Here is a 27,173-nt window from a genome sequence, read left to right as displayed (position 1 = left end):
TAGCTTGTGCGGAGTGGTTATTAGACATTTATTGTAACTAGCAAATGGAATTTTTTTTGAAGGGGAAGGGGGGGATTAGATTTTTGTTCCAGATTGCAATTAAAGGCAATGTGTTTGAATTCAGGGAATTTGTTCTTTTCGTGTTATGAGATGTTATCGATAGTAATCAGTTATATTGCAAGTATTGCTTGCTGTATTACGATAAAATAGGAAACACGTATACCACGAGTAAACGATAGTGCTGATACGGGGGAAGTATACAGCAATCAGAAAACAGCCAAAGAGTGCACCGTGAAAGTGATACACTCCTTTAAAAGCCTCTCGTAATTTCTGCCACACTACGAGGAACCCTCGTGTATGCCTTGAGAATGTGGTTTATTGACAGCAAGGACCTTGTGCAGGCAGCATTTAATATATGGAATATCCACGGATTATTATCGCTCGATAATATTGCCAGATTTGGGTTACCGCTCAAAATGCACGGTGCTATCCTTAGAGTGATAAAATAAATTCGTAAATAGAACGAAAATGATTATACAATGTATGTCATTCATCGTTTTCTGAATCGAAGCATTTTCATAAATTGTAAATAGTTGTGTTCGTTCATTTCACGAACTGAAAAATGGTGACTTGAAGAAAGTAATTTTACATACTTGGTGCACATTGCACGAAGTTTATCGTCGATGACGCACCCACTTGTAGTGATTGAAACGAAATGCTTCGTTATTTTACTAATTGTTTGGTACAAATATTTTTCGTAAAGGCGCTAGAACAGATTTTTTCGTATATATAACGATTTTGTTCGTCACACGACTTCATTTTCGTTCATCGAACAAAAGTTTTCGTATTTTTAAATGTTATCGTCCTTTTATATTGAAATGACATAGATTTAGATTTTTATATTAAAGGGATCGATTAGGCAAAATCGATTTTTTTTAAAGTGCTCACCACTTATTGAAAAATGAGCTCATTACGAAGCCTTGCAAGTTCCAAAAGGTGCATGATCTTTCGTCAAAACAAAACAAACATCGACTGGATGGAGCAAAGGAGCTGTTTCGTTTAGTCGAATGTGGTCAACATCCTCATGGAAAAAAAAACATGTTTACAAAATCGTGAACAAAATTCTAGAACCATGCGTTTTAACGTTACGAGAAAAGGACCATGAACAAAAATCATGTGTTTTATAATTATGTTCAATTTCTCTTCAGTAACGACCGCATAACGCTTATATTAGTGGAAATATTTGTTTTTGTTTTGTGAAATTCACAGTTACAGTTTCTGCCATGTCATTATCAATTCTGTGCAATTTTCTGTACGTGAACTTGTTCACAACTTTTTGAACATTATTTATTAAACCAAAGGTTGACTCATGATGTTATTAATAGATTTAGGAACATTAGTTTACAAAATCAAAACGTTCTGGATATTTTCTCGTGAACTATTTCACGGAATATGGAATTTTATTCATGAATCCATTCAACTATCTCATGATTCCTAGTATAATAGTCACGGCTGATCATGCCTGCTCGTGAAATAAATCACCAAATTTTTAAAATATTATTTATTCACGTATACATAAATAATATTTTAAAATTTTATCTTAGTGTAATGGTCACGACTTACTGTTCATGCTCGTGAGTTCACAAAATCATTAAATATTTTTCATATATTTGTGAACTTACCTTGAACATACCTAGTATAATGGTCACGACTTACTATTCGTGTTCGTGAAATAGTTCACGAAATCATAAAATATTTTTCATGCATTCTTGAACTGGTTCATGATTCCTAGTACAATAGTCACGTTTGACCATTTGTACTCGTCGAACAGTTCACAAAATCATGAAATTTTATTCATGTATTCGTGAGATAGTTCACGACGCCTAGTAAATGATTTACTATCTATCTTTTATCTATCAATAATATGTAACATGGTAATGAAATTTTTATGTGAACTCTTGCAAAATTTGGTGTATTATTCGTGGAATAATTTCTGATGCAGTAATAGGTACGAACATTTGATTCAACAAAACTATGAGGACCTCGAACATCGTTATTCATTTGATAAGGTTCAGTGTAATGTCTTGACAGGAAACGAAAACTTCGTTGATCACTACAAATCGTGTTCGTGATATAGTTCACAGAATGAAACGATTGATATTATGAACATGAGTCACATTACTCCACGTGTCAAATTCGAAAGTAAGCTCTAGAGTAAAATATCACGATAACGTGAGCAGCAATTACGGAAATCGTAACTATGATCTATAAATCATGAACAATAGTCACACAGCTTGTGACATAAATGTCAAAATTCGTAACTAAGATTCTGAAATCAAGAACATAGATAAAAATAAATTTTTACTCGTGACTCGAATATAACGACAACGTAAATAGAAATTACGAAAATCGTGAAAAAATTCTTGAAATCATGAACGTAAATCTCATTACTCGTGATTAAAATATCATAAATCGTGACTATAAGATCCTGAAATCATGATCACAAATCCCTAACAGAAAAATCGGATAGTAAACTTATGACCAAAATAGCACGGTAGCGTGATGATAATTCACAAAAATCGCGAATAAGCTCCTGAAATCATGAACATCGTTTAACTATCGGCTGTGTTATGAAATTATGAACAAGAATCATAAAAAAAACTAAATATGTGCAGGGAACAACAGCAGTAACCCAAGCAAACATTCGAATGTATCGCCATGTATACATTCGGAGCGAACTAGTTTTTTGGAAACATAGTTTCATCAATACTGGGTTTATTATTCAAAATTTTTGGAACTTGGTTACGATTTTCGTAAATCGTTCAGTTCACGAAATCGTGATCCTTTGTCCATGAATTCATGAACGAATTTTTTTCCGTGCGAACACCATGTTTTATGATGAGAAAAACTTCCAGCTTGAACGGTTCGTGAACCCTCAAAAATTGTGTTTACTTAACTGAACTTACCTACTATAATTTGAGTTTTCGGTTGGCAACCAGAACAATTAAAGGTGCAGCCGGCAGTTTCTACTGATGAACGCTGTCCAATCGGTTTCATTCGAAAAATGTTTTGAAAGTTACCTTAGGGAACCGGGAATAAAAAAGCATTTCGGTTGTAGACCACGAAAGTTCCAACAAGGTTTGATACCGCCTTAAAGCCCACGTAAACCAGGAATGATTAAAAATCATTTTCCATAAAAAATAGCAAATTGGATGAAATAAATAAAAGGAATGTCTGAACAGAATTAACAAAATTAATAAAACTAGAAATTTATTCGAATTTATGAACTGGAAGAAAAAAAAACGAATAAAATGAATAAGAAAAATAATGTAAAATAGATGATATGACTAAGACAAATAAAGTAAATAAAATAAATAAAATGAACGAAATAAATAAACAAAATAACTAAAATAAATAAAATAAATAAAATAAATAAAATAAATAAAATAAATAACATAAATAAAATAGATAAAATAAATTAAATAAGTAAAATAAGTAGAATAAATACAGCAAATAAAATGAAGAGTATGAATAAAATTATTAAAATCAATTTTAATAGAATGAATGAAATAAACGAAATTAACAGAATTTACAAAATGAATGAAACAACCTGTTTTAATCCACCTAGTGGTGCAATTGTGCCTTTCTCATTTGTCCAAACTACGATTCCATGGCTGGTTATGTTTAATATAAAAGAGGAAATGTCTCTTACATATTCAGTACGATTTGCATATACATACAATGGATCGACAGCCACAAACTGGAGATGCTATGTGTCGACGCTGAAACACTTGAAACTGGTGGCGGATTTAGAGGAGGGTTCGGGCGGTCCGAACCACGACAAATTTTTTTAACTTAATAAGAAATTTATGTTAGTTTCAATTTTGAAGTAGTTTCAAACTCAAAATCATTTCAAACCAAATGTTTCACTGGTTTTTATTAAATGCGGTTACCAATACAGTGAGTAAGCATTTTCAATAAAAAATTCGCGAAACATGTGTTCTTAGTTTGACACATTTGGGCATATGTTTCATTCAAATTTTAATAGAGATGCAAAGAGTTTATAAACGTCCAATTTTCTTCTTCAAGCAAAGATATTACCCAGTTTAGTCAATTATTTTACGGAGATACCCAAGGATTTCCTTAATTATGGTTTATAGAAACGCTCAGTATAGAGTTTAATTCAGTTTAAGTTGATGTAGTTTTTGATTTTGGGTCATATGCCTCCCTATAGTGCAACGAGTATTTGACCGAAAAAGCTGGCCGAAAGTCAAATTTTCAAAAACCGTTATCAAGGACATTATATTATATCATGATATTCCCTAGTAATTTCTGCATTAGATGGCAACCACGTTGCGTGTATTTACTAAGGTTTGGCAACGCTGTTAACTGTCAAAGGTAGGGGTTTTTACTACCCCAGGCTGATTTAAAGTTGCGCCTGGAAACAAAATCTTCCAAATAATATTCGTTCGCGAACGGTTCAAGTGAACTGGTTCTTCGAAGAGAATGAGCGAACGGAAGTTCTTTTTAAAAGAACGGTAGTTCTCAATTCTCTTCAAAGCGAATGAACTGAACCTGACCTAAAGCCGTTTGGCGAATTTCTCGGACCGATTTTTAGGCGAACGAATGAAAATGAACCGACTTGCCGTCCCACAAACCGCTCTCTGTGCTCTCCCAGAATGGAACCGGCGAAGAACGACTCATCACATTCTCTATTTCTCTAGTTATACATCATGAAGAAATCGCTACCCTTGATGAACTTGTTAAGCATACAGGGGTATAATAGTTTGGGCAGCATTTGTTTGGTTCCTCTCCAAGAATCGAATGTTTTGAGAGACATTCGCTAGATACAAGTAAATTATCAGCTGAACGGAAGAACGGTTCATCTGAACTAGTTCTTTTTACAGAACTGTTCAGTCGGGAATGGTTCTTCGAAATGAACTGTTTCGCCCATCTCTAATTCGAACTGTTTCTACTCAAATATCCTATATTTTGAATAAACCAAGGTCAGGGTCATATTTTGGTGTAGATGGATCCATAGACTCGAAAAAATATTAGTCTTATTAAACTTAAATACAAAGAAAAAAAAACTTCGCCATTTTCTCACTTATCAAAATTGAAAAAGTTCATGTTCCCAATCCGTCCCAGTGAAAACTCTTATTCCCTGATTAAGTTTAACCCAAATACTACTAGATCGGTGAAAAAAAAACTTGTACATAATTGCTCTTTTTTGAATGTGAGCTATTTGAAAAATTTGATATTTTTGACATTTTCCTTGTTTTACTACATTGTCCGTGCTAAGTTCAAACTTTTACAAGGATATTTCTTTTCGAAATAATGTGTAATTCTTTGCAAGATTTAGGTTAGTTAGAAACGAAATGATGGTTTTATTGAACCAGAGCGCATCAAAGTGCTTCGGCACCAGCTGATACATTTCGAAACACAGTTCAAGCAACATATGTAGTTCAATTCTGCACGAAAACAAATCGATTCGAAGCACTTTGAAGCGCTCTGGTTCAATAAAACCATCATTTCGTTTCTAACTAACCTAAATCTTGCAAAGAATTACACATTATTTCAGAAAGAAATATCCTTGTAAAAGTTTGAACTTAGCACGGACAATGTAGTAAAACCGATCTAGTACTATTTGGGTTAAACTTAATCAGGGCACAAGAGTTTTCACTGGGACGGATTGGGAACATGAACTTTTTCAATTTTGAAAAGTGAGAAAGTGGCGAATTTTTTTTCTTTGTATTTATGTTTAATAAGACTAATGTTTTTTCGAGTATATGGATCCATCTACACCCAAATATTACCCTAACCTTGGTTTATTAAAATATAGGATATTTTAGTCGAAACCATTCGAATTACTAATGTTTGGAAAATTTTGTTTCCACGCGCAGATTTAAATCAGTCTATAGTACTAAAAAACCGCTATCTTGGACAGTGAACAGCGTTGCCAAACTTTAGTAAAAACACGCAACGTGGTTGACATCTAATACACAAATGAAATATCATGATATAATATAATGTCCTTGATAATGGTTTTTGAAAATATGACTTTCGCCCAGCTTTTTCGGTCAAATACTCCTCTGTGTGCCGGGGGAATTTTGATCACAGGTTGTGATTACTTTTTCCAGGGTATGATGAATATCTAATAATATAGTCTTCTATATATGCCTATAGCAAAAAAAAATCGAAAGTTATTTGTTTTTCATTTTAAGTAACAATAACACGGCGCGACGAAATAAAAAAATGGATTTACTTTTCAAATGATCTAGTAAAGGTTGTAGGTCTGGACAAATATATCACAAAATCATGTTTGATCAATTTAATATACACTCAAAATCATGATTTTTAGGAAAAACAAAAAAAAATTGAGACTTTTGGTGCAAAAAAAATTAACTGCTCTGTCATTTTCCAGTCGATTTTCAATTTTTCGATTGTTCTACAAAGAAGAATGAATATTTATAACGGTATGCAATTTTATTGTCCTTTATCAATACTTCTATGCAGTTTTAAAACAACAATATAAAAATAACCATTATTTTGCGATTTTTTATGAAAATGAAAATTGCTCTACACTTTTATAAAAAACTGTCTTTGTTTTAATGAAAATTTAAAAAAAGTAATTAATGAAAATTTCGTATCTAATAGCCTGTTTATCTTTAAAACGGTTGAGTGCCAAAGTTATTAAATTTTTCCACAAATAAAAAGTTGTTCGCATGAACTTTTAAGGGCTCTTACATAATTTTTTTTTAAAAAATATCAACTTTTTGCTCTAATACGTATAGATTCTAAAGTTTATATGTAAACTTTGAAGTTAAAATTTGGAAAAGATTGAAGATATAATCACAAAATCCCACAGTGCGCGATAATGCTTCACTAGCTCCTTAAGAGTTCATGAATGCAAGTTTTTATTTTAGAATCAGAATTTAACTAATCTTTCATTTTTCAACTGATTTTGATGATTAATTGGTCGATAGCTGCTGAACTAAATGTTCTCAATGAATTAATTAAAACAAGGAAACTTCTCTATAAATATTTTCATATTTATCTAAAATAAATTGCAAAATATTGGAAATTTCTCTATTGTTGTCCCAAACCCGCATATTATTTTTAGCAAAGAAACGTAGCATACCTTGGAAAGGTTATTCCTTCTTCTTTACAGTACAATTAAAAAAAAGGAAATTGGTTGAAAAGTGACTGCGTAGCTAATTTTTGTGCCGAAAGTCCCAAAAAATAGTTTTTTTTGCTGTAAATTGATATATTGAGGATATACAACATTTTTCAAACATTGTAGTGTTTTGTTGTGCATTGGATAAAATCTACAACCTACTGTAGTACCATGTAATAGGATTTGCATCTTTTGGGCAAAATAGTATCGCTTTCTTTGAGGAGAGGGTAATGGTTGTTGTGTAAAAAAGAGACATTTGTTAAAAATTTTGTTCTGCCCACACAGAGAGTGCTAGTATATTCATTTAACTTCCACATAGTAAAACACTATTCGAAGATATTTTCTTCAATTTTCATTGCAAAACGCTGGAAACTGAACAAATGAGGCGTCGGAAAAAATTGGCGTCTTGAAAAAGAGTTGGTTTGCGGTATATGTTATAACTCAAAATCTACCGGTCCAAGCATTTCGAAATTTAGCAGAGCACTTTTCTTCAAAATTTTCTTGGTTACAATGGGAGCTTTTTACGATTTCACTATTTTTGAATTTTTCGTAGCACTTTTAAGTATAAATCTATTTTTAGCTAAAAAAACACCTAACCTGTTTTGTAATAAGAATCATAACTTTTGAAAAGCTCTCGTAGTTGCCAGGGAAATTATATGAAATGAAAATGTGTAAAATGACATAATAATTGGTCCTGTTCCAGTATACTTTGAGTTGTGATGTACTCTGCATTTTTTCGAGGTGCCCCCGGATATTCACTATGACTGCATTTTCAACATTTTCCACTGAAAATTAGACCAAATATTATTCAAATGTGGTACAGTAGGATTCCGTTTTTGGCAACAATTTTATTTTTTTCAGTTGCCAAAACCGGAACCGTGCCAAAAATGGACCCTTATTTTTAAAGTTTGGATTTTCAATTTACGACTTCAAAAATGTTTCAAGGATTTTTAATCATATGTGAAATGAAATGAGATGAAAGAAAAAAATAAGCAAATTCAATTTTATTAATGATTTTGTCAAATTCAGGCGTCGTACAGGGCAAGCTTTCGACGCTCAAAACCTCTACCGCCCTGGGTATATATCCTGGAGGATTAGTGTCTTTAGCAAAGCATATTAGATGGAAATGATCATGTTTTTTACAACTTTGGTTTTGATCTAGATAAGTAGAAACTGATCTAGATCAGTTCTATCTTTTGATAGAGGTGTTCTATCAAAAAACTTTCTTCGGCAAAGTTGTTTGTTTTTAAATTTCTAACACATTTACTGAAGACATTTATACTTTATAACCTATGTAGATGGCGCTACATGACATTTAAAAAAATACTCGAGAAAATGAATTTTAACATTTGTTTATGAAAAATATCTAGAAATGAATGTTTTATTCCTAAATCTTCGAAAATTTACAATAATAAAAATGTTTAAAAGAGTGATAAATGTTATCATGACATTTTAAGGTTGTTTTCATCAAAAATATTAAAAAAACTATGTTCCACAAAATTTGTAATAACCCACAAAGCGGCAGATGGCGGCAGCTGGAATTTTGTTTGTGACTAGTAAAAACCTTTAACTTTATAACCACGAAGAGAAAAAAGTGGGGCAAGGTGGGCCTTTTGCAGACAAATGAAATGAGGAAAAAAATATAGTTCAAGTTAAATAGTTCCTACTTCGCTAGAGAATTTTTGAGTAAACTAAAATATATGCAAATATTTTCTTGTTTTCGAATTCAAATATAATATTTCGAACTGAGAATAAATTTATCAAGTAATTTATAAAGTAATCTTATTTAAATGACTGCTGTGTCTAGTCCTTTCTGTAGTTTTCCGAATTGTAGTTCAGTCATAAGGCTGTGCTTATTATTTGCAAGAAACGTTTATCAGTCAGTTGTCAAAATAATGCTCATTTTCATCCAAAATGCTTTTCCGAAGACACAAATCCTTCAGGATACATACCCAGGGCGCTAGAGGATTTGAGCGTCGAAAGTAGCATTCTGCCCACTGTGCCGTCCTGTAGAATTCTCACAATCTTTGCGCTCTTCTCGAGTGCAATTCCCCTCATTACGCAAAAAAAAATGTAAAAATGTAAATTCGAATCGTTTTTCTTCGGCCCACTGAACGTCAAAACTTGAACAATTCACTGAATGGTAGTGTTGATTTCGCTCCTGGGGCTGTTATGTCTTCTTTCTGAAAATTATTGAACAATTTTGTTTTAAAAAACACAGCTCTTTTAAAAATTAATAAATTTATTGCTTCTCCATAACTAACCCATCGTTGATCTTTCAAATGGAATTGATAGATTGAAAATCGAACTGCAATGCTTGAAGATATTTAGATTTGAAGAAAACCATTTTTGTTGTAAAAATCACTTGCAACTTGTCCATATTATAGGGGAAAGTCGTCGGTTGCCGGCACTGGTCGGTTGTCTTCGATAAGTTATTAGTTAAGGCCTCTAGCATTCTATTGGTATGCTTATTCCCATATATTGTTTAATTGGAGTAATGTTGTGAGCCAAAAACAAAAGTGTTCCGACAACCGGACACATTCCCCTACATAAATAATGCTTCTCTACACTTATTGTAATGTTTAAATAAAACACGTATAGTGTAAAATATAGGTAACCCTTAAATACATAACACTGTTTTAAAACAACATTTGGAAAAACATCTCAAAATTATCACAGTAATGTATTGAAGCTATAAGACAATTTTCACAATATTAAAAAAAATTGATTTGCGCCTTTGAGGGTTACTCCCATGTTTGGAAATGAAGTCAAATGTGATATAAATTGATACAAAAAAATATCTTTTGCACATTTCTAAAAGACTTGTTATGACCAACAAAAATGTTGCCAAAAACGGAACCCATTTGTTGCCAAAAACGGAATTCTACGGTATTTTTATATACAAATGTATAAGTATACTAACACTCTCGGTATCGTCAAAAAAATTGGGAACGGATTTTTTTAATCGAAAGTACCGACCACCGCCCTCACCGAACCCCTCCCCTTCTCCCTTCCCACACAGGAAATGAGAATGTGGAAATGAAACCTCATATAATTAGCTATGTTTTGCAGTTTGTTTAAAGCGTTTGTGATTTTCTGGCTCTAAGCAATCTGCATAATTATTCAATCTATTGCGAGAATCAATGATAAAATCAGTTACACCGTTTCGTTAATTTACGATCGGTTTGTCTTTATTTCTGATATAATCACCATGTAATCAAACATGTTAATCGAGAATAGTGGGCGCTGCGCTGATTTACCCGTTCGACCCGCCAGCATCGGAGTAAATAAATCAGCGCGAAAATAGAAATTTCTCCCCAGGTGCTAAGTGAAAGATCCGTGTAGAAACTTGAGCAGTAACCAGTTCTCGGGAATCAAGCAAACGGCGGCGGCGGCGGTGGTACTACGGTCAGCACAGAAACCCTGATGGTCCAGAAACGGGCGAGTGAGCGAGTTCCCCCCTTGCCGAGCCAAAAGTAGCGAGAGCAACTCCAATAAATGCATTAGGAAAATATGACTTTCAATTAAACTTTTAGCAAACCGGTAGGGAATTGGAACTGCTACCCCCGGATACTCCCCGGGGAAAACTGTTTGGTCCAAACTAGCTCACTTGCTTTCGTAGGATTGCCGTGGTCGCACTGACTGTGGACCGGAGATGAAAGTACTCTTCGAGCAGTTGAGTTATGGGCTCAATTTCTGCACAAGCTCTTTTCAAACTCAATCAATCGAAGCCGCCGCCGCTGTTGCTAGTCGGTGTAGCACTGCAACCGAACGTCAACGGAAAAAGGGGGAATGAAATGATTAGTTAGGTCGTATAAATAGTGAAGGAAAAGTTGCTAGTTAAGCCGTTCGGAAGCCGTCCATATTTGCCGAGCGTTCGAAGGAATAATAGATCAAAGAGGGGGTGAGCAGCTCCGCTGGCTGGCGAAGCAGGCTACGTTGAGTGTTATTAAGGTCAGGCACAGGAAAAGCTGGATTTGTTTGAAAAGTAATTTACATGCGGCGGAAGTGAATATTGGGCATCGCAAGAGAAAGCTGTATGCGAAGTTTTATCAATCAATTTAAAACAGTTCAATTTAGAGCTAGTTCGATTTAAAAATTTGCAGTATGTCACGGACGAGGACAGTTTTTATTGAAACGGTGCTCTCCGAGGCTGTTACCGGTGAAAGGTTGGTGATGATCAGATCCTGACAAATAATACCCTTTGCAAACTCATCTTCTAGCAACGCCACTGAAACACATTACATCGTATAAAATATAGAACTTGATTCGGGAAAGGTACAGAAAAACGTTTCGACGAGCCCTTAATGCGCACAAGAAATCAACTTATTACCGGCTATATGCCGTTAGTGCTAGTCTCTAGTACAGTGGGATTTCGAAGCTATCGAAGATTTTGAAGCGAAAAGTGAAAAACTTTTTCAATTTCGTGTTCCGAATTGTTTATTGAACCGAGGCGACCGGGCCATCGCAAGATCTATTGCAAGCTCCATTGTTTCCTCAGGCACTGGGAAGTGTTTCAACACAAATACAATTTTCCGTTCGCTCGGTGGGGGGAAGGTAGTTACGGTGAGAGAAAAATCACAACCACACTCAATTGATGATAACTCAAAACCATATGATTTCGTTTTATGAATTGCATCAACCAACAGATTGCATTCGTTACTCCATTTCCTATCTTCGCAGCGCCACCTTCGCCTACCTCGATTCATAAACAGTGATGACCCTGAGTTGATCTGCTTCTAGTTAGCTGGGAACAGTTGACTACCCGACCGACCGACCGACTGACGACGCGACTCCTAACCACGAATGTCGCCATGTTGAAGTGGCGGCGGAGTGCAAATTTTATTAGCTGCAATCAAATTTGCTGACCTTAGGCTAGCTATAGCAGGCTATGCTGCAATCTTGAGCTTGCTGAGTCGACACACGGAATGGTCACATGTTTGTTTGTTGGTGTAGTATGTGCGCATTTGTATTCATGTGACTAACTGGATGTGGGTTGATCGTGACGATGCAATTTTTGATGACGGTTACGTAAGGTGGGGGAGATTTATGGTTTTAGAATGTTTAATCGTATCGAATGGTAACGCGAGGCTGGGAGGGAATATCTCTAGAGAAAATTTTCAATAGGACGTAAGTAACATTGAGAGCCTCTCTTTGTTTACTTTCTCTTTCGTTTATTACGACGTCATTACAACACTTTGCACTAATTTTCCAGTACATATCGAAAGCCGACGGTTTTTACTAGAATATTATGCAAAGAGTAGAGTAGTAAATGCTGAAATGGCCGAGTAATGAACAGAAGAGAAAGACCCCAAAGAGAATCTCTCATTGTTACTTACGTCCTATTGAAAATTTTCTCTAGAATCTTTTCTATGGACCAATCCTGTGGCGTCTTAGCGTTGCATCTTTCTGTTGAAGTTGCGCACACCCACATTTCAAACAATTATTGTTATGGTATAAGCCGATGTCATCTAAAACTTTTATAAGCATGATAATCCAATATGCAACTAAGGGTTGCCACCTCTCCGAGTTTGACCCAAAGACTTCGGTTTTTGGGAGCGATCTCCGGGGTTCACGTCGATTTCTCCGGTCTAAGTGACAGCTTTTTAGCACTGATTTTTTTGTAATATGAGTAAATAGGGTTGCCATCTCTGGAGAGGCTTTGACCCGGAGATTTTCACTGACCTGGGGGTGGTGGATTTTGAGTGGAACTAGACGGAAATTGGAATCAAAGTGATTGCTCGATATTTAAGAGCACTTTAATCGCTTTATTACTACGTTACAGCTGTAAATTTTTCACGTTTGAGAACGGTTTTGTCGTTTAATCTGGTGTAGTATTTCACTTCACTGACTAAGTGCCAAGAATACAAAAGCACTAGCTACTCTCGCTGTGGAGGATAAGTCGAACGAACATTGCCCCCCATAACTAACAGTAAAAGAAGAGAAAAGGAGGCAAGGCTGCAGCATCACATGGGAAGCCGTGTCGGTTATTCATCACCAGAGGTTGCAACAAAGGAGAAAAACTCACCTCCGTAGCCAACAGTTAAGGGTCGCTGCAGGAGCAGAAACAACACGGGAAGAACTCGTTTGATGTTGACCTAGTCAGCTGAATTAGAACAAATCTGCCATACCTTGGTGCAGCTGGTGATAAGGTTATGTGTTTCGGCTATGCAGTCTGCGATTTACAAAAACACTATTTTGTCTTTATCCGACGTTACGGTCCGTTTGGGACCTTTTTCAAGGATTCGATAATGTGTGTTCTGTGGTCCGATGTCTTGTTTTGCACCAAGCAATTGTCATTTATCTATCCAAATTTCGCCGTTTCGATCGTGTCCACATCGATTTTCAGATCGAAACGCTTATTTTTCTACCTCGGAATTCGGGCTGAACAGATTTCAATCAGCTGATACAGCTGGTGATAAACATCACTAACAGTGAAGTGATTTGGTAAAATTGCAGCAAATAACTTTTTTACACCATTTTGACTTAGTGGGATGCTACATTTTAACTGTAGCATATAGCGAAATATTACTTTCCTTAATTTGTAATAAATTTGATTTGTTTTACATTTTCATTGCTTTGTGAAAGAAATCAGCAATGTTTGGTGAACTCATCTTCGCCACCTTGAAACGAAGGGTTAGTCGGGCAAAATAAATCTGAGCCAGAGTAATAGTTAACTTTTTAAATATTTTGCAAAGAATCAATTAATTCCAAAAAAAAAAAAATAAATTATGCTTCTTCCCGCCAAACCCGGAGAAATTGATGTAAAACCTGGAGGCCCGAAGATCGCTCCCGAAAAACGGAGTCTCCGGGTCAAACCCGGAGAGGTGGCAACCCTATGAGTACGGCTTTTTGACTACTACTTTGGTTTAGATTTCTTTCAAGATGGCCACGACGCGTCTACCAAGTATTGCGATTTTCATACGCATAACCAACAAAATGAAAAATTCCCAATTGTTCCTTTGTTCGAAACTCTCTGAAGGCTGTAGGAACGAATCACCAGGTTCTTTTTTCTCCGCAAGGATTCCCGGAAGACACCGTACTGTGCTTTTCAGATAATTCCGATGTCGGGCCTGATTTACTTTTTTTCGGCTGTTAGCTGTCGAAAGTAATGCTCGTTCGGTTTATCCTCCACAGCGAGAATGGTTGGCGCTATTTGGGTATTTTTGGAAGTTGGCCGGGGAAATAAAATGCTAGACTAAACTTAACTCAAAAACCCGCTCACAAATGTAAGATCAAACAAAATTTACAGCTTAATTTGAGCGGCACAGAAAGGGGAGTAAGTATTGCGCTCTGCCAAAACAAAACTCTACAGTGAATGTGAGTAAAGTTTGGAATTTTGAACCCACTGATATTTATGCCGTAAATGCTGAAAAAGATCCAAAATTGCATCGAACAATCATTTCGAGATCTACCCAAGGTCAGTCAAAAACTCCGGGTCAAATACATACCAGAGGTGGTAACCCTAAAGAATACACATATTTTCATGAACAGCTAAACACAAACGATCGCTGGTTAATCTTGCGGGGCCGTTAAATTGCCGGTTAAACCACTGAGAAGTGACAAACAAGTAAAATTTTTAATGGGTATAAAAAAGGACACTGTCATTTTGGAATGCCACCAGCAAGTAGCAACTTGCCACTAGCTGGCGCCACGATCTGCCAGCAAACGCTATCCGGATGTTGCATGCAAACTTGTATGGAATGGTGATTCAAGCATGCAAATCTGTATGCGATGGTGATTTTTAACGTATTTTCATTTGAATGTTTACACTGGCTTACACTGGAATGTTCTGTTCTGTGTTATTAAACTACTAGAAAGAGAAGCAAAAATCGAAAAAAAAATCTTCCATATATCTTTCTTGGCGGAGAAAACTACACCAGATTACAACATAATTTACAGCAACGGATGCTACCTGTCACAGATCGTACAGTTTTATTTCGACTGCGTTGTTTTCATAGCAGAAGGAGATCTTTACTCTAACATTCTCTGCCGTGATACAGTCCTACCTGCATAGGAAACCTATAGCAAGTAGGACTGTTATGCGAATCACGGCAGTTCTCGCACCCAACAAAGTGTTTTATGTTGATATACGAATCAAAGCTTTCTGTTGCACCGGAATTATTGAATTCAATCAGTACAGCATTTCGTATATGTTGCAGCTAAATTATATTGTTATGGTGTATTTACCGATACTCATTTTATCTACCGGGGAAATTAAATAGATCAAATGTGCTGTTGGGTGGCAGCTGCGGTTATGTGTGATCTTTGTGATTCTGCAGGCAGGGTACGATCACTGTCGCCAGTGCGATAATCATATGTTCTTTCTGGGACGTCATCATACCCCAGAGATAGCATAAGCGTTAGTGCATTGGGCCGGAGTCTCAAAGGTTGCGGGCTCGAATTCTGCCTATGGGGAATTTTTTTCCACATAATTGCTTTCGCTTCACTCACAATTTTGAACTGTTTTCCCCGTTGGACCTTCGTAGGATTATTACGAATTGCTTTGATCCATCGAATCTTTTGGTTCCAAAAATACTGTACTAGCAAACCGAAGGTTCCACCAGTATTGGGACACAAAACACAGTTTACCGATTGACTGGGTCTTTGCAAATATCCTCTACAAAGTTTCTGCCATTGCGGAGTGAATGGAACTACGTAGCAATCTTGGTGAACTGCGATATTATCCATGTCACAGAACAAAATGACGGTGCACAGTGGGAAAAAAGTATCACAAACGCGACTTTATCCTTAGCTTGATAGAAGGCTAAGTGCGGTTATCGAAAATATGTACTCCTTATGAAAAACTATCTAGGGAATCGATTGCGAGTATTTGAAGTGACTGCAAAGTATGCTATCATGCTTGTTTTGCCCCAATTCCCTTTTTTGTTTGTGTTTATTTTTATTACTGGCTATATAACTTGGAAGGCAGTTAAATGCGGGCCACCATAGTTGGTGGCTAAAAAGTCCAAAGATTCCAAAAAAAATATTAGAATTGTCTGCATGAAATGTTATAATCTGTTTGACCTTAATTCTCCTGAAATGCTGGGTTTCTAGTATAGCTTTACTTAACATATTGGAGGCTGGCTTAATGTGGTTTTCAAAAGTTGTGTTCCTTATGCAAGAAGTTCAAGAAACCGATTGTAGATACATAGAATGACCGCACGGAACGTATTCTGAACTCTAATTCCTTTTAAAACTCAAAAGGGAAAATGAACATGGCTATATATTTCGGAAAAAGTCTGAATGCGGTTGATTCATAGTTGTATTGCTTAAGTTAAAACGTCCAGAGAATCTATAGCATAATATAGTTAGAATTTCCGCGCGAAATGTGTGAACCTTTTTTCCCTTATACTTCCCATAATTCAAGTAAACTTGTTAAACCAGTTAAACATTTCGAGAGGAGGCTGAATACTGCTGATAGAAAGTAGGAATTCTTATGTAAAAAATTCCGGGAAATAAATTGAAGATAGTTAGAATGACCGCACGAAACGAGTCTACCCGGTTTACCCTGATTCTACATTTCGGAAGCAGGCTGAACGCTTTTGATCAAAAGTATAGTATTTTATTTGAAAAAGCTCAGAGAATGAATTGCACAAATGATTGGCTGGATTAATAACGCGGAAGTGCGAAATCGTTTCACCCTCATTCTTCCAATAACTGAGGTTTGCAGTTGAGTATGACTATATATCTCGGAAGGAGACTGAATGTGACTAATTGAAAATAGTATTTATTATGCACAAATAGACCAAATAGTTAGAATTACCTCACGAAATAAGCTTTCTTATTTAATCTCAAAACCAGGCCTGCTTCAGAGGTCGAAAGCCGTTTTAAGTAGTAGCTGGTGTAAGGGTATGAATGAGAGTAAAATGGATTCACATGATTCGTGCTATGAGACTGATCATCTGCAATCGATTCCCTGGTTTTTTTTTATATAAGAAATATTAATTCTAATCTGCCGCATTAAGTCTCTTCCCGAGAAGAACGGTCAGGTTTAGCTTCGAACCTGAGTTTGGGTAAATCGGGTTAACACGTTTCGTGTTGATTTTCGTTCTTCCATCGGTTCTCCAGAATGTTTTACATAAGAATTACCATCACGGAAAAAAAATCGTTCATTAATTCGTGAACAAAAGGTCACGATTTCGTGAACTGAACGATTTACGAAAACCGTGACCAAGTTCCTGAAATTATGAATAATAAACCTCGTATTCATGAAACTATTTGTGTTTTCTAAAATAATATATACATGGCGTTACATTAGAATGGTTGGTTGGGTCACTGTTGTTGTTCCCTGGACATGTTTAGTTTTTGTTGTGATTCTTGTTTATGGGAATACACTGTCGACAGTCAAACGTTGTTCATGATTTCAAGAGCTTATTCGCGATTCTTGTGAATACTCATGACGTTAGCGGGATTAAGTTCATGATTTCAGGTTCTTAGTCGCGATGTTCGTAATTTCCATTCACGTTATCGTGATGTTTTAGTCATGAGTAGAGTGCTTTAGTCTCGATTTTGGTAATTTCTGAATAGATCAATTCATGTTCATGATTTCAGGATCTTGGTCACGATTTTAGATATTTTTGTCACTAGTTGTGTGATTTGTGTTCATGATTTCAAGATCTTAGTCACGATTTTCGTAATTTCTGTTCATGTTATCGTGATATTTTATTTTAGAGTTTACTTTCAAAGAGTAGTGTAACTAATGTTCATGATATCAGCAGTTTTATCATGGCATTTGTAAATTCTCTTAGCCTTATCGTAATCTATTACTTTTTGGTTACTAATGGTTTTTTTACTCGGAATAACGTGACAATGTGAACTGAATCATTAAAATAATACTCATTCGCGATATCTGGTTCTGTGAACTATATCACGCATACTATTTTGGGTTCTAAGTGCAGTTTTCATTTTCTGTCCGGACATCACAATGAACCTTATCAAATAAATAACGATGTTCGGGGTTCTTAAAGTTTTTTTTATATCTACTACTCGTACCTATTACTGGTCGCTAGTCGCTGGGTATTTCATAAAAAAGTGCATGGAACAAAAATGATTCCACGAATAATACTCCAACTTTTGTGATAGAGTTCACGTAAAAATTTCATTACCATGTTGCATGAAATTGTAAATGATTAGGGATATCTTCTAAATATCACAAGCACGCCAATAGATATTAGATAGATCGTAAATCGTGTACTAGGAACCATGAACCAGTTCACGAATACATGAATAATATTTTATGATTTCGTGCACTATTTGACGAAAACATGACTTTTGATCAAGCGTCTTCAGCCGTTTTTCTCAAATGTAGATCCATTAATTTTATACTTGAGTTACGGGAGGAATTGGGGTAAACGGGCACACATGTTTCTGGCGGACATTCAAACTATTTTCGAACGATAACCTGTGCCTTAATATATAAGAATTAGCACTTTTGATCAGCCGCATTTAGTTTTTCACCGAAATATATGGCCAAAATTTTAAACTTAATTTATACTAAGAATAGGGATAAGATTCGATTTCCCAGAAAATTGTAAGACTTCCTGACTGTCGTACATATTCGTGCAAGCGCCATTTTGAAACATTGATTTTGACAGATGAATCTTATTCTTCAGTAAGATACAACGTGTTTCATTTTTTGGCATCCCCAAAACCAAAATCATTATAATGTCAAAACCGTGGTTAGTGTTTTGGAAAGCTTGAGGATTCTATGCTATATTTCACCCTAAGGACTAAAATTTGGTAAAAACCAAAATTTCTCACTAGGGTGAAAATTTGTTGGTAAAAACCAGTCTTTGTACAGGAGGGCACAAATCCTTATTTCATACTATGTTGCGTTTCGGCTTCGTCTCATCAGAAACCGACACTAACACATTGTCGGAATAGATTAGCGCCGGCTTGACGCAAATCCCTTAAAACTAAAACACACTATGTGTTTCAATCAAACGACTGATCAAACGTGATGTCCCGTTCGAGCAGAAGTTCTGTTTATGCCGATGAGACACAAGTGAAGCCGAAACTTGTCTTGGCTTAGCAGGCCTATGCGAAAGCACTATGCTATATTTCACCCTAAGGACTAAAATTTGGTAAAAACCAAAATTTCTCACTAGGGTGAAAATTTGTTGGTAAAAACCAGTCTTTGTACAGGAGGGCACAAATCCTTATTTCATACTATGTTGCGTTTCGGCTTCGCCTCATCAGAAACCGACACTAACACATTGTCGGAATAGATTAGCGCCGGCTTGACGCAAATCCCTTAAAACTAAAACACACTATGTGTTTCAATCAAACGACTGATCAAACGTGATGTCCCGTTCGAGCAGAAGTTCTGTTTATGCCGTGTTAGTGTCGGTTTCTGATGAGGCGAAGCCGAAACGCAACATAGTATGAAATAAGGATTTGTGCCCTCCTGTACAAAGACTGGTTTTTACCAACAAATTTTCACCCTAGTGAGAAATTTTGGTTTTTACCAAATTTTAGTCCTTAGGGTGAAATATAGCATAGTGCTTTCGCATAGGCCTGCTAAGCCAAGACAAGTTTCGGCTTCACTTGTGTCTCATCGGCATAAACAGAACTTCTGCTCGAACGGGACATCACGTTTGATCAGTCGTTTGATTGAAGCACATAGTGTGTTTTAGTTTTAAGGGATTTGCGTCAAGCCGGCGCTAATTTATTCCGACAATGTGTTAGTGTCGGTTTCTGATGAGGCGAAGCCGAAACGCAACATAGGGTTGAGGATTCTACTTTAAGGAATAATTTTTGTTTGGGTGAAAACACAGATATTTTCAAGAAATTTACCAGTTTTGTGCGAAATGAGTGTATTCGGACCGCCTAGTCCATCAACCACCATTTGACGGCTTGCGTCAGCGCACACTATTGTCACGCTACGGAAAAGAAAATCATGCGTGAATCGACTGTGGCTAACTATATTAAGTTTTTTTAGCGCATTTTTTTTCGCTTCTCAAGAAATATCTCCAATAAATATTACGTTTACCTATGCAATATTTAACTCCATTACAAAAAAAAAAAGAAAAGGCGCGCCTGCCGGAAGGTTAAAATCGATATTAAATTATTTTCTAACAGGTTGATTTGATCTTGGTCCGATTTATCGTGTGAATTTTAGTTTCAGGATAATGAAGAAGAAGCATAAAATTGCTGCATTCATTGCAGGATAAAATATCTGAAAATATCCAGTCGGTGAATGCAGCAATAAGTGTGTATTTGCCGTGAGACATGCTGGTAGACTTCAGAAATTCGTAGTAATGCTGCCTAACCTTGACTCCAGCCAGTATAGAACAAAAGATTAGTCTGCAAGATTTTAAAATTGTTGTTTCTAATGACCCTGCCACTTCTAGTTTTCAATCTGTATATTTCACATTCTTGCTCTCATACTATGGCTCTAAATTTTCATAACTTTCTCTACTTAGTAAACTCTAGCTAATTGAATATCATTAAAAATTAAAATATTCATAAAAAAACTGTGAACCAAAATAGACTTACCTACGATTTTCCATCAACACACAAAGCTGCTGAACCACAACGAACAATAGTTGTAAAATCGTCACCGTCCGGCATCGCAAGCGACCGCCGACTGCCTACTATGACATGACCAAAAAGAAAACAATTGTCAGTCCGATCATTCGCAGCAAACTAGCATCGGCAAATGTCACCAATTAAACGACCTAACCATCACCCCCACCCCCTAAACCCACACTGCTTCGGAGTGTCCACGAGCGGATCACTTTCCCATTGCCCGTTTCGGCCAAATTGGCTCACGGACGTTCAAGACTGGCCCCCGTGCGAGAGTGTGCGCCGCGGTGAAACGGTAATCTGTGCCACATTCCTTGAAATTGAAGTCGTCGACTTGATCTCAACGTTGCACGCTCGTACTGTCGCCGCTCCAGCAGCAGTAGGGAGGTAGGTAGGTACCTATGTACAACGTCCTACCAACGTCGTTGGTCCTGCGTCCGAAAGGTACTTGCACTATGCTACGATGCAACAGCGAAGCGACCCAAGCCACAATTCCAACCAGCCAGTTTTTCACAATTTTCTTTCACTTATCCCGCTACAGCTTCATCTTCTTTTTGTTCGCGTTTTGCTGGTTGAAGGAGATCTTGTTAGTACCCGCGCACTGGCGGCGGCGGCGGTCTTCTCGGGATCCGCGTCTTACCAGTTTTGGCTTGTCTGTAGAAGCAGTTGCATAAGGCTATCGCTTCCATATCGGATTGAAGATTGGAGGCTGTAGACGGCAGACCGCTTTAGCTTCTAGTGAGCACTGTGAGGAATGATGTTGGTTTGTTTCATTATTTAATTCCGGTTCTGTAAATTTCTTTTATTGGACACCGGTTTACCTTAAAATTATTCAGGTTACCCCATTTTGGTAAGAATGTGAGTCGTCACCAGTACAATTTTCACAGTGCAATAATTTTTCAGCAACAGCATTCACAATTTCCAACCTCGTTTGGTCAACGTTAGGGATCGCTCGGCGAGTGCAACAGCTCACAAAAAATGGGGTGAAAAAACGAGCTTTCTTTTCATTTATTTATTGCTATTCCACTGTTGCTTCAAAGCAGTCCTGGCTCCATTTTGCGTGTGCTGAGCCAATGTATCGGTGAAAATTTCTTTACCTTGCTAGTGATTTTTTTTGTGCAATGCCATTTCAAGCTGAGGGAGCGCAGGAATCTATCGTAGGAGGCGGTGATTGTGGCTGGGAGGCAATCGTCAATGGACGCGACTGTAAATGTGAGTGCTGAACAGTAACGTGAAAACGGATCTGCTTGCAATCGAATAAAAACTGGATCGCGAAGTAAAAGTTGTCCCGGGCGTAAATCCAATATGTGTCAGATTGAGTTGGTTTGCGAGACGGATTTTCTTACGCGTTACTGTTTAGTGGTCTATCGGGCACGATTTCGCTTTCAAGCGGGTTGGCACTTGTTTTGAAACTAATTGAGGAAAATTTGCAGTGCCACCTGGAAAAGTGACGGTTGTGTTGTTCACACACCACTTCCGGGATTTCAATTTGTATTCTTGAATTCTGAGAGCCGTTCGTCAGGCTACCACCCAATCTTTTCAGCTGGAAACCGAACCGAACTTTGATGTTTTAACTTAAAGATGGTCGATGTTGGTGGAAAACATGTATTGATTTTGAAGTATCATAACTTTTATCGCAAGTAATCATACATTTTTGGTACTTCATATACTATTTAAAACTAATATGATACAGCTTTTGGATTCGTTTATGTCGCGGCGCGTATGCAAACGAATGGCAACACCGTACAGCCCATTCCACTCAATCACTTCCGGTTCGCTCTCCCTTTCATTTGGTAAATTTATCGTCCCTATGACGGAGAGTTGCGCCCACCCGGCAGCAATAAACGTCACAGTAGGCGTCGGGTACCTAGCTATTTATTTGCGCAGGCACGCACTGCACAGCCGCACTAGAGCGGTAACCGGACTTAAACATAGCGAAAAAGGCTTGGCCGATTAGCTACACCCACAGCAAAGTTCATTGGTGAAATTTCCGCTAGAAAGTCGAGTTTCCTGAGCGAAAAACCAGCGGACGAAATTGAGGTTGGATTTTGATGATTCGAATTCATCTCATCAGTATCTAGCACCAACCAGAGCTTCTGTGTTTGCTTCCCGGGACATCATCGGGATCAGTCAGTTGCTTTAGCGTTCACACAAATTTTGTGACTGTTTGGATTTTTGGATGCTCGTTTAGATTTATCGTCTGGTTTCCAAGTTAGTGTAAGTTACTGACAAAATGAATTAGAAACATGCATGAATTGGTTTAATGCATTTTTTCTTTTATGGAGTAGATTTGGTATCAGCTGAAAGTTTACACACCAAAAAATAATAAAATTTAAACGGCATGTAAATCAATACGGATGTAAACATACAAAGTTTGAATCAAAATTTTTGTTGAAAATTAAGTTGAATTTGATGCACTCAATGCACAGTGGTCCAGAATGCAAATTTAGCAGGAATTTTGAGATTTTACTAAAACTTAGCCTTATTAAGTTTTTGGAGAAGTTTTCGTAGTTTTTGAGCCTTCTCTTTTTGTTAAAACAACAGTTAGGGGGGTTCTAATTTTACCAAGATCAAAAAATTTACTTTTCCATCATTCTAGCTAGACCAATCGACCTTCAGAGAAGTTGTAGAACGACAAATTTTGGAAAAGTTTGCTGAAGACATGTAAGCTCTATCTGTCGTATTTTTTATTTTACAACAAATTTAAAGTCGGAGCTTAGGGTGTTTCTTCGAAATACAATTTTATTCCAATAACTTTTGCTGTATTCATTTAAAACTGAAGTAGTCTTCAGACAACTTTAAGATTGTTTCAAGCCGACAATTTATATCTAGCTATTTCCTTTCAAAAGTTATGAGCACTTTTTCGCCAAAAATGGGGTTGTTTGGAATAACAATATCACTCATTTGGGGCAAATAAAAGATAATTCTTTTTGAACTATAAATAAGGTCATGATAAGAGTTATAATTGAGCAAAAAATGGCGAACACCATAATTTTTTAAATTTCATAAAATTGATTTAAAAAAATCTATTTTTGAAATATTAAGTGCTTATATCTTCTGAACAATAAAAGCTAGAGTTTTGATGTATTAGAAGAAAATGTTCGTCTTCAAAAACTCTGAAAAACATCTGAAGGATAGGTTGGAAAAAAAAAAGGAAACTGAAAAAGTAATATTAAAATTTTGGTTTTTCATGAATTGACTCTTTGTAATATGTTTAAATTACTTTCACGGTGAACAATATAAAAAATGTAGTTTCGTTTTTATGATAAAATATTGCACTTTATAATACTTTTCTATTATTTTAAATAGTGGGTAGGGTGGTTCTAATTTTTTTTAAAATCAGAAAACTAACTTTTTAATGGTTCGAGATAAAGTTTCGCTGTCTTCTAGAAAATTGAAGAAAATGAAATTTTAAATAACTTTGTCGAAGACACTGAAACTCTCTGTCGTGTACTTTTCATTTTACAATAAATTTACCAAAAAAATTTAGGGGATATCTTTAAAAATGGTTTTCTTTGTATAACTTTTACAGTTTTGATTTTTCATTAAGATCACATTAGAAATACTTTCAGATATTTTGAAGGAGATCAATTTGTCTTAATATATTGAACCTCTAGCTTCGCTCGTTAGAATGTTATATATACTTTTTACTACAAATAAACTATTTTTTGAGTAAATGTTGCAAGTTATAAAAAAATATCGCATTTGCCATTTTTTGGTGATCTATACTACAAAGCATGCTATTTCATATGAGAGCAACAGTATTTAATGTTCAGTGCCCGAATCGAAGATAATTCTTTAAAACGAAAAAAGTTAAGTAGTTGGCGTTTTAAAGCAAATTATGCGCCCTAAAATAACCTTCAAGTTGTCCAAAGGGTACTTTAGCGTAAAATAAAAACTTCTAAAGTTATAGAAATAAAACCGTTTTTTAAGGAACACCCTAAAGCTTACATTTGAATTTCACGTGCAATGGAAAATATAAAAGCTAGTCTTCAGTAAATTTGTCTAAAATGTGTTGCTTTACAAATTCATCGAAGACAGTAGAGCTTTATCTCAAACCGTTAAAAAGTTCTATTTTAAATATTGCCAAATTTAGAACCACCCTAGCATCAGTTTAAACAAAAAGAAGGGCCTTGCAAAGTTCAACAACTTTGCCAAACATGTTGTAAGGCTAAGTCATTTAATTTTAACAAAAAGTTAATATTCCTGCTAAATTCGCATTCTGGACCACTGTGCAATGAAAGTATCAAAAAGCATATGATTTTACACTTTCCTTCGTGTAATATTACATGTCATTTATTTTACAGCAGAATTGAATTAAAAATACATTAAAGTGCATTGGTATCCCGTTTAATGAAACTAAAATCTTCAATCAACGTGTAAAATTATGATAAAATTCGTTGAAGAAAGCACTACAAGTTGTGTGTATTTGTGGTGGAACTTAATTTTACATTTATATTCATGCTCGAAATATGTGCATGAAAATAAATATAAAATTGCAAAATATTTTTTTCTGTGTAGCAGAAAGAATCAGATTGTTTTGTAGTACTAACACGTAGGCGACTGATTGTCATAAGTACATAGCATGGTCTGAGTACAGGCAGAGCTAGGTTGGGGTCACAAAGAAAGGAACACAGTCAGTGTCTCGGCATAGAATAAAAGGTGTACTAAGCTCAAAACTTTGTCGCATCGGTTCAAATAGGATACTTTATACAATGTAAGTTCGCTGATTTAGTTTTTATTATTAGACCACATTAAAAATAAATATTTACTGTTCATTGGGGGGCTCAAAATATTTTCCATTGTCGAATCGGTTCTATGAGTTTTTGTATAGTAATTTTTGTGTGCTTGATCGTTTCTGATATTAACCCTCGTGGCCTTCATTACTCACTAGGATGGTTGACCTTTAATACTCATTAGGGTGGCTCAAAAATGATTCAATTATTGATTTGTACACTGGTTTAGTTTTGAATAAATAAACATGTTAGTAATTAATTTAACTACCCATTAGGGTGTCTCAAAAATAAATATAAGATTCATTTGAAAAAAAAAAATAAAGGCTTTCGAATGAGTACTCTCGGACGTAGTTGTTATTGTTATGGCATGAGAAGTTCGTGATTAATAAAATATCACGACAAAAATCGTTTAAACAATCATTAGACCGACGAGAGACTTATGGGCGACTTTACAAGGTATTTAAATTAAATGGATAATTTCGCTGAGGGAATGTATGCCATAAAACAACAAAAATCGAAAATAACCGGACGAAGCTCCTATGATAAAATTATACTAAATCACTGGAGTTATGCACTTAACAAAGTTGCCGAAAATTCAGTTGTTCAGGTAAGCCGTAACTGTTGTTTGGGCGACTGTTGTCTACTAGGTGGTTGATTCACTCTATTATCTTTCTCTGGACATGTATGATATTTTTAGTTAATTATTACTAATAAAAATGAGTGTATTCGAAATAGTATTGACGAAAAGACGCTTGGAGCCATTTTAAATTTCAAGATTTCGACTAACGGTTCAGTGAAATTCTTTATAGCTTCATCAATATGAGAGTCTTTGGTTGACGAGTGGATGACGGAAAACAATGTCTGAAGCCGTTTCTTTTGCTGAATTTGAAGACGCCATCTCGGATTTTAAAATGGTTCCAAACATTGATTTCCACAATCTACTCATCAAATCTGTTCGAGAAATAATCATTAGCCAATCGTTTCGGTTATCGAGAATATTGCGTATTCGGAAATCGCCATCTTGGCCAAATGGTGTCAAACATCAATTTTTATCATCTACTCGGTAAATCCGTCCCATGGATACCCACAAGACCGGCACTAAAATTGACTTTTTTCGGAGCACCGCTCAATCGAAAGGTGATTGGGTCTACATGTCGGAAGCTAAATATGAGCTTGGGCGGTTGCTTTTGGTTTTTACTCACAAGAATTTTTATGTTTGTATGTGAAAATATATGCAAAATCTGCAATGACAACAATAAATGAGTAAAACATTCCAGTAGTATCTTGTGCTTTCCAAAATCCATCGATATATAGTTTTGGTTGTAAGAATAAACATTGCCGAAGAATGCAAATTGATCCAATTTATAGTAAAAAGATATTTTCAGATAAAATTTTGTGTTGCCTCTCTTTCTCGCACATGCTTAGAATAAAAGATTTTCAAGAATTCTGTTAACCTTTACCGTGGAATTGCTGCGTCCAGTAACCTTCAATTCATACGCAACCTTCAACAAAAGTGTTTGTTATAGAATAAGCTACGTGGGCTTAAAGTTACTGCGGGATTTTATTTATTGAATTTTGAGTTTTTATTTCTGGTTTCTCATATAAATTACTACAGAAACTTTATAACTTGAAGAGTTGTCGGGAAAAGCTCATATTTGGCATATGGTTTTTGGAGTCAATTACCATTTTCATTAGCGTGTTGTTAGAGTTATCAAGAATTTTGCCCAACC

The 27,173-nt window shown here is 35.9% G+C and overlaps 1 protein-coding gene across 2 annotated transcripts in view; it reads left to right on the top strand.

Moving 5' to 3' along the window:
- Positions 1-27,173, top strand: part of LOC131690757 (uncharacterized) — a 752,331-nt gene that overhangs the window by 1,985 nt on the left and 723,173 nt on the right. The window lies entirely within an intron of this gene.

This window comes from Topomyia yanbarensis, chromosome 3 (assembly GCF_030247195.1).
Source record: "Topomyia yanbarensis strain Yona2022 chromosome 3, ASM3024719v1, whole genome shotgun sequence".
Taxonomy (NCBI): Eukaryota; Metazoa; Arthropoda; class Insecta; order Diptera; family Culicidae; genus Topomyia; species Topomyia yanbarensis.
This window is presented reverse-complemented; position numbering and strand designations above follow the sequence as displayed.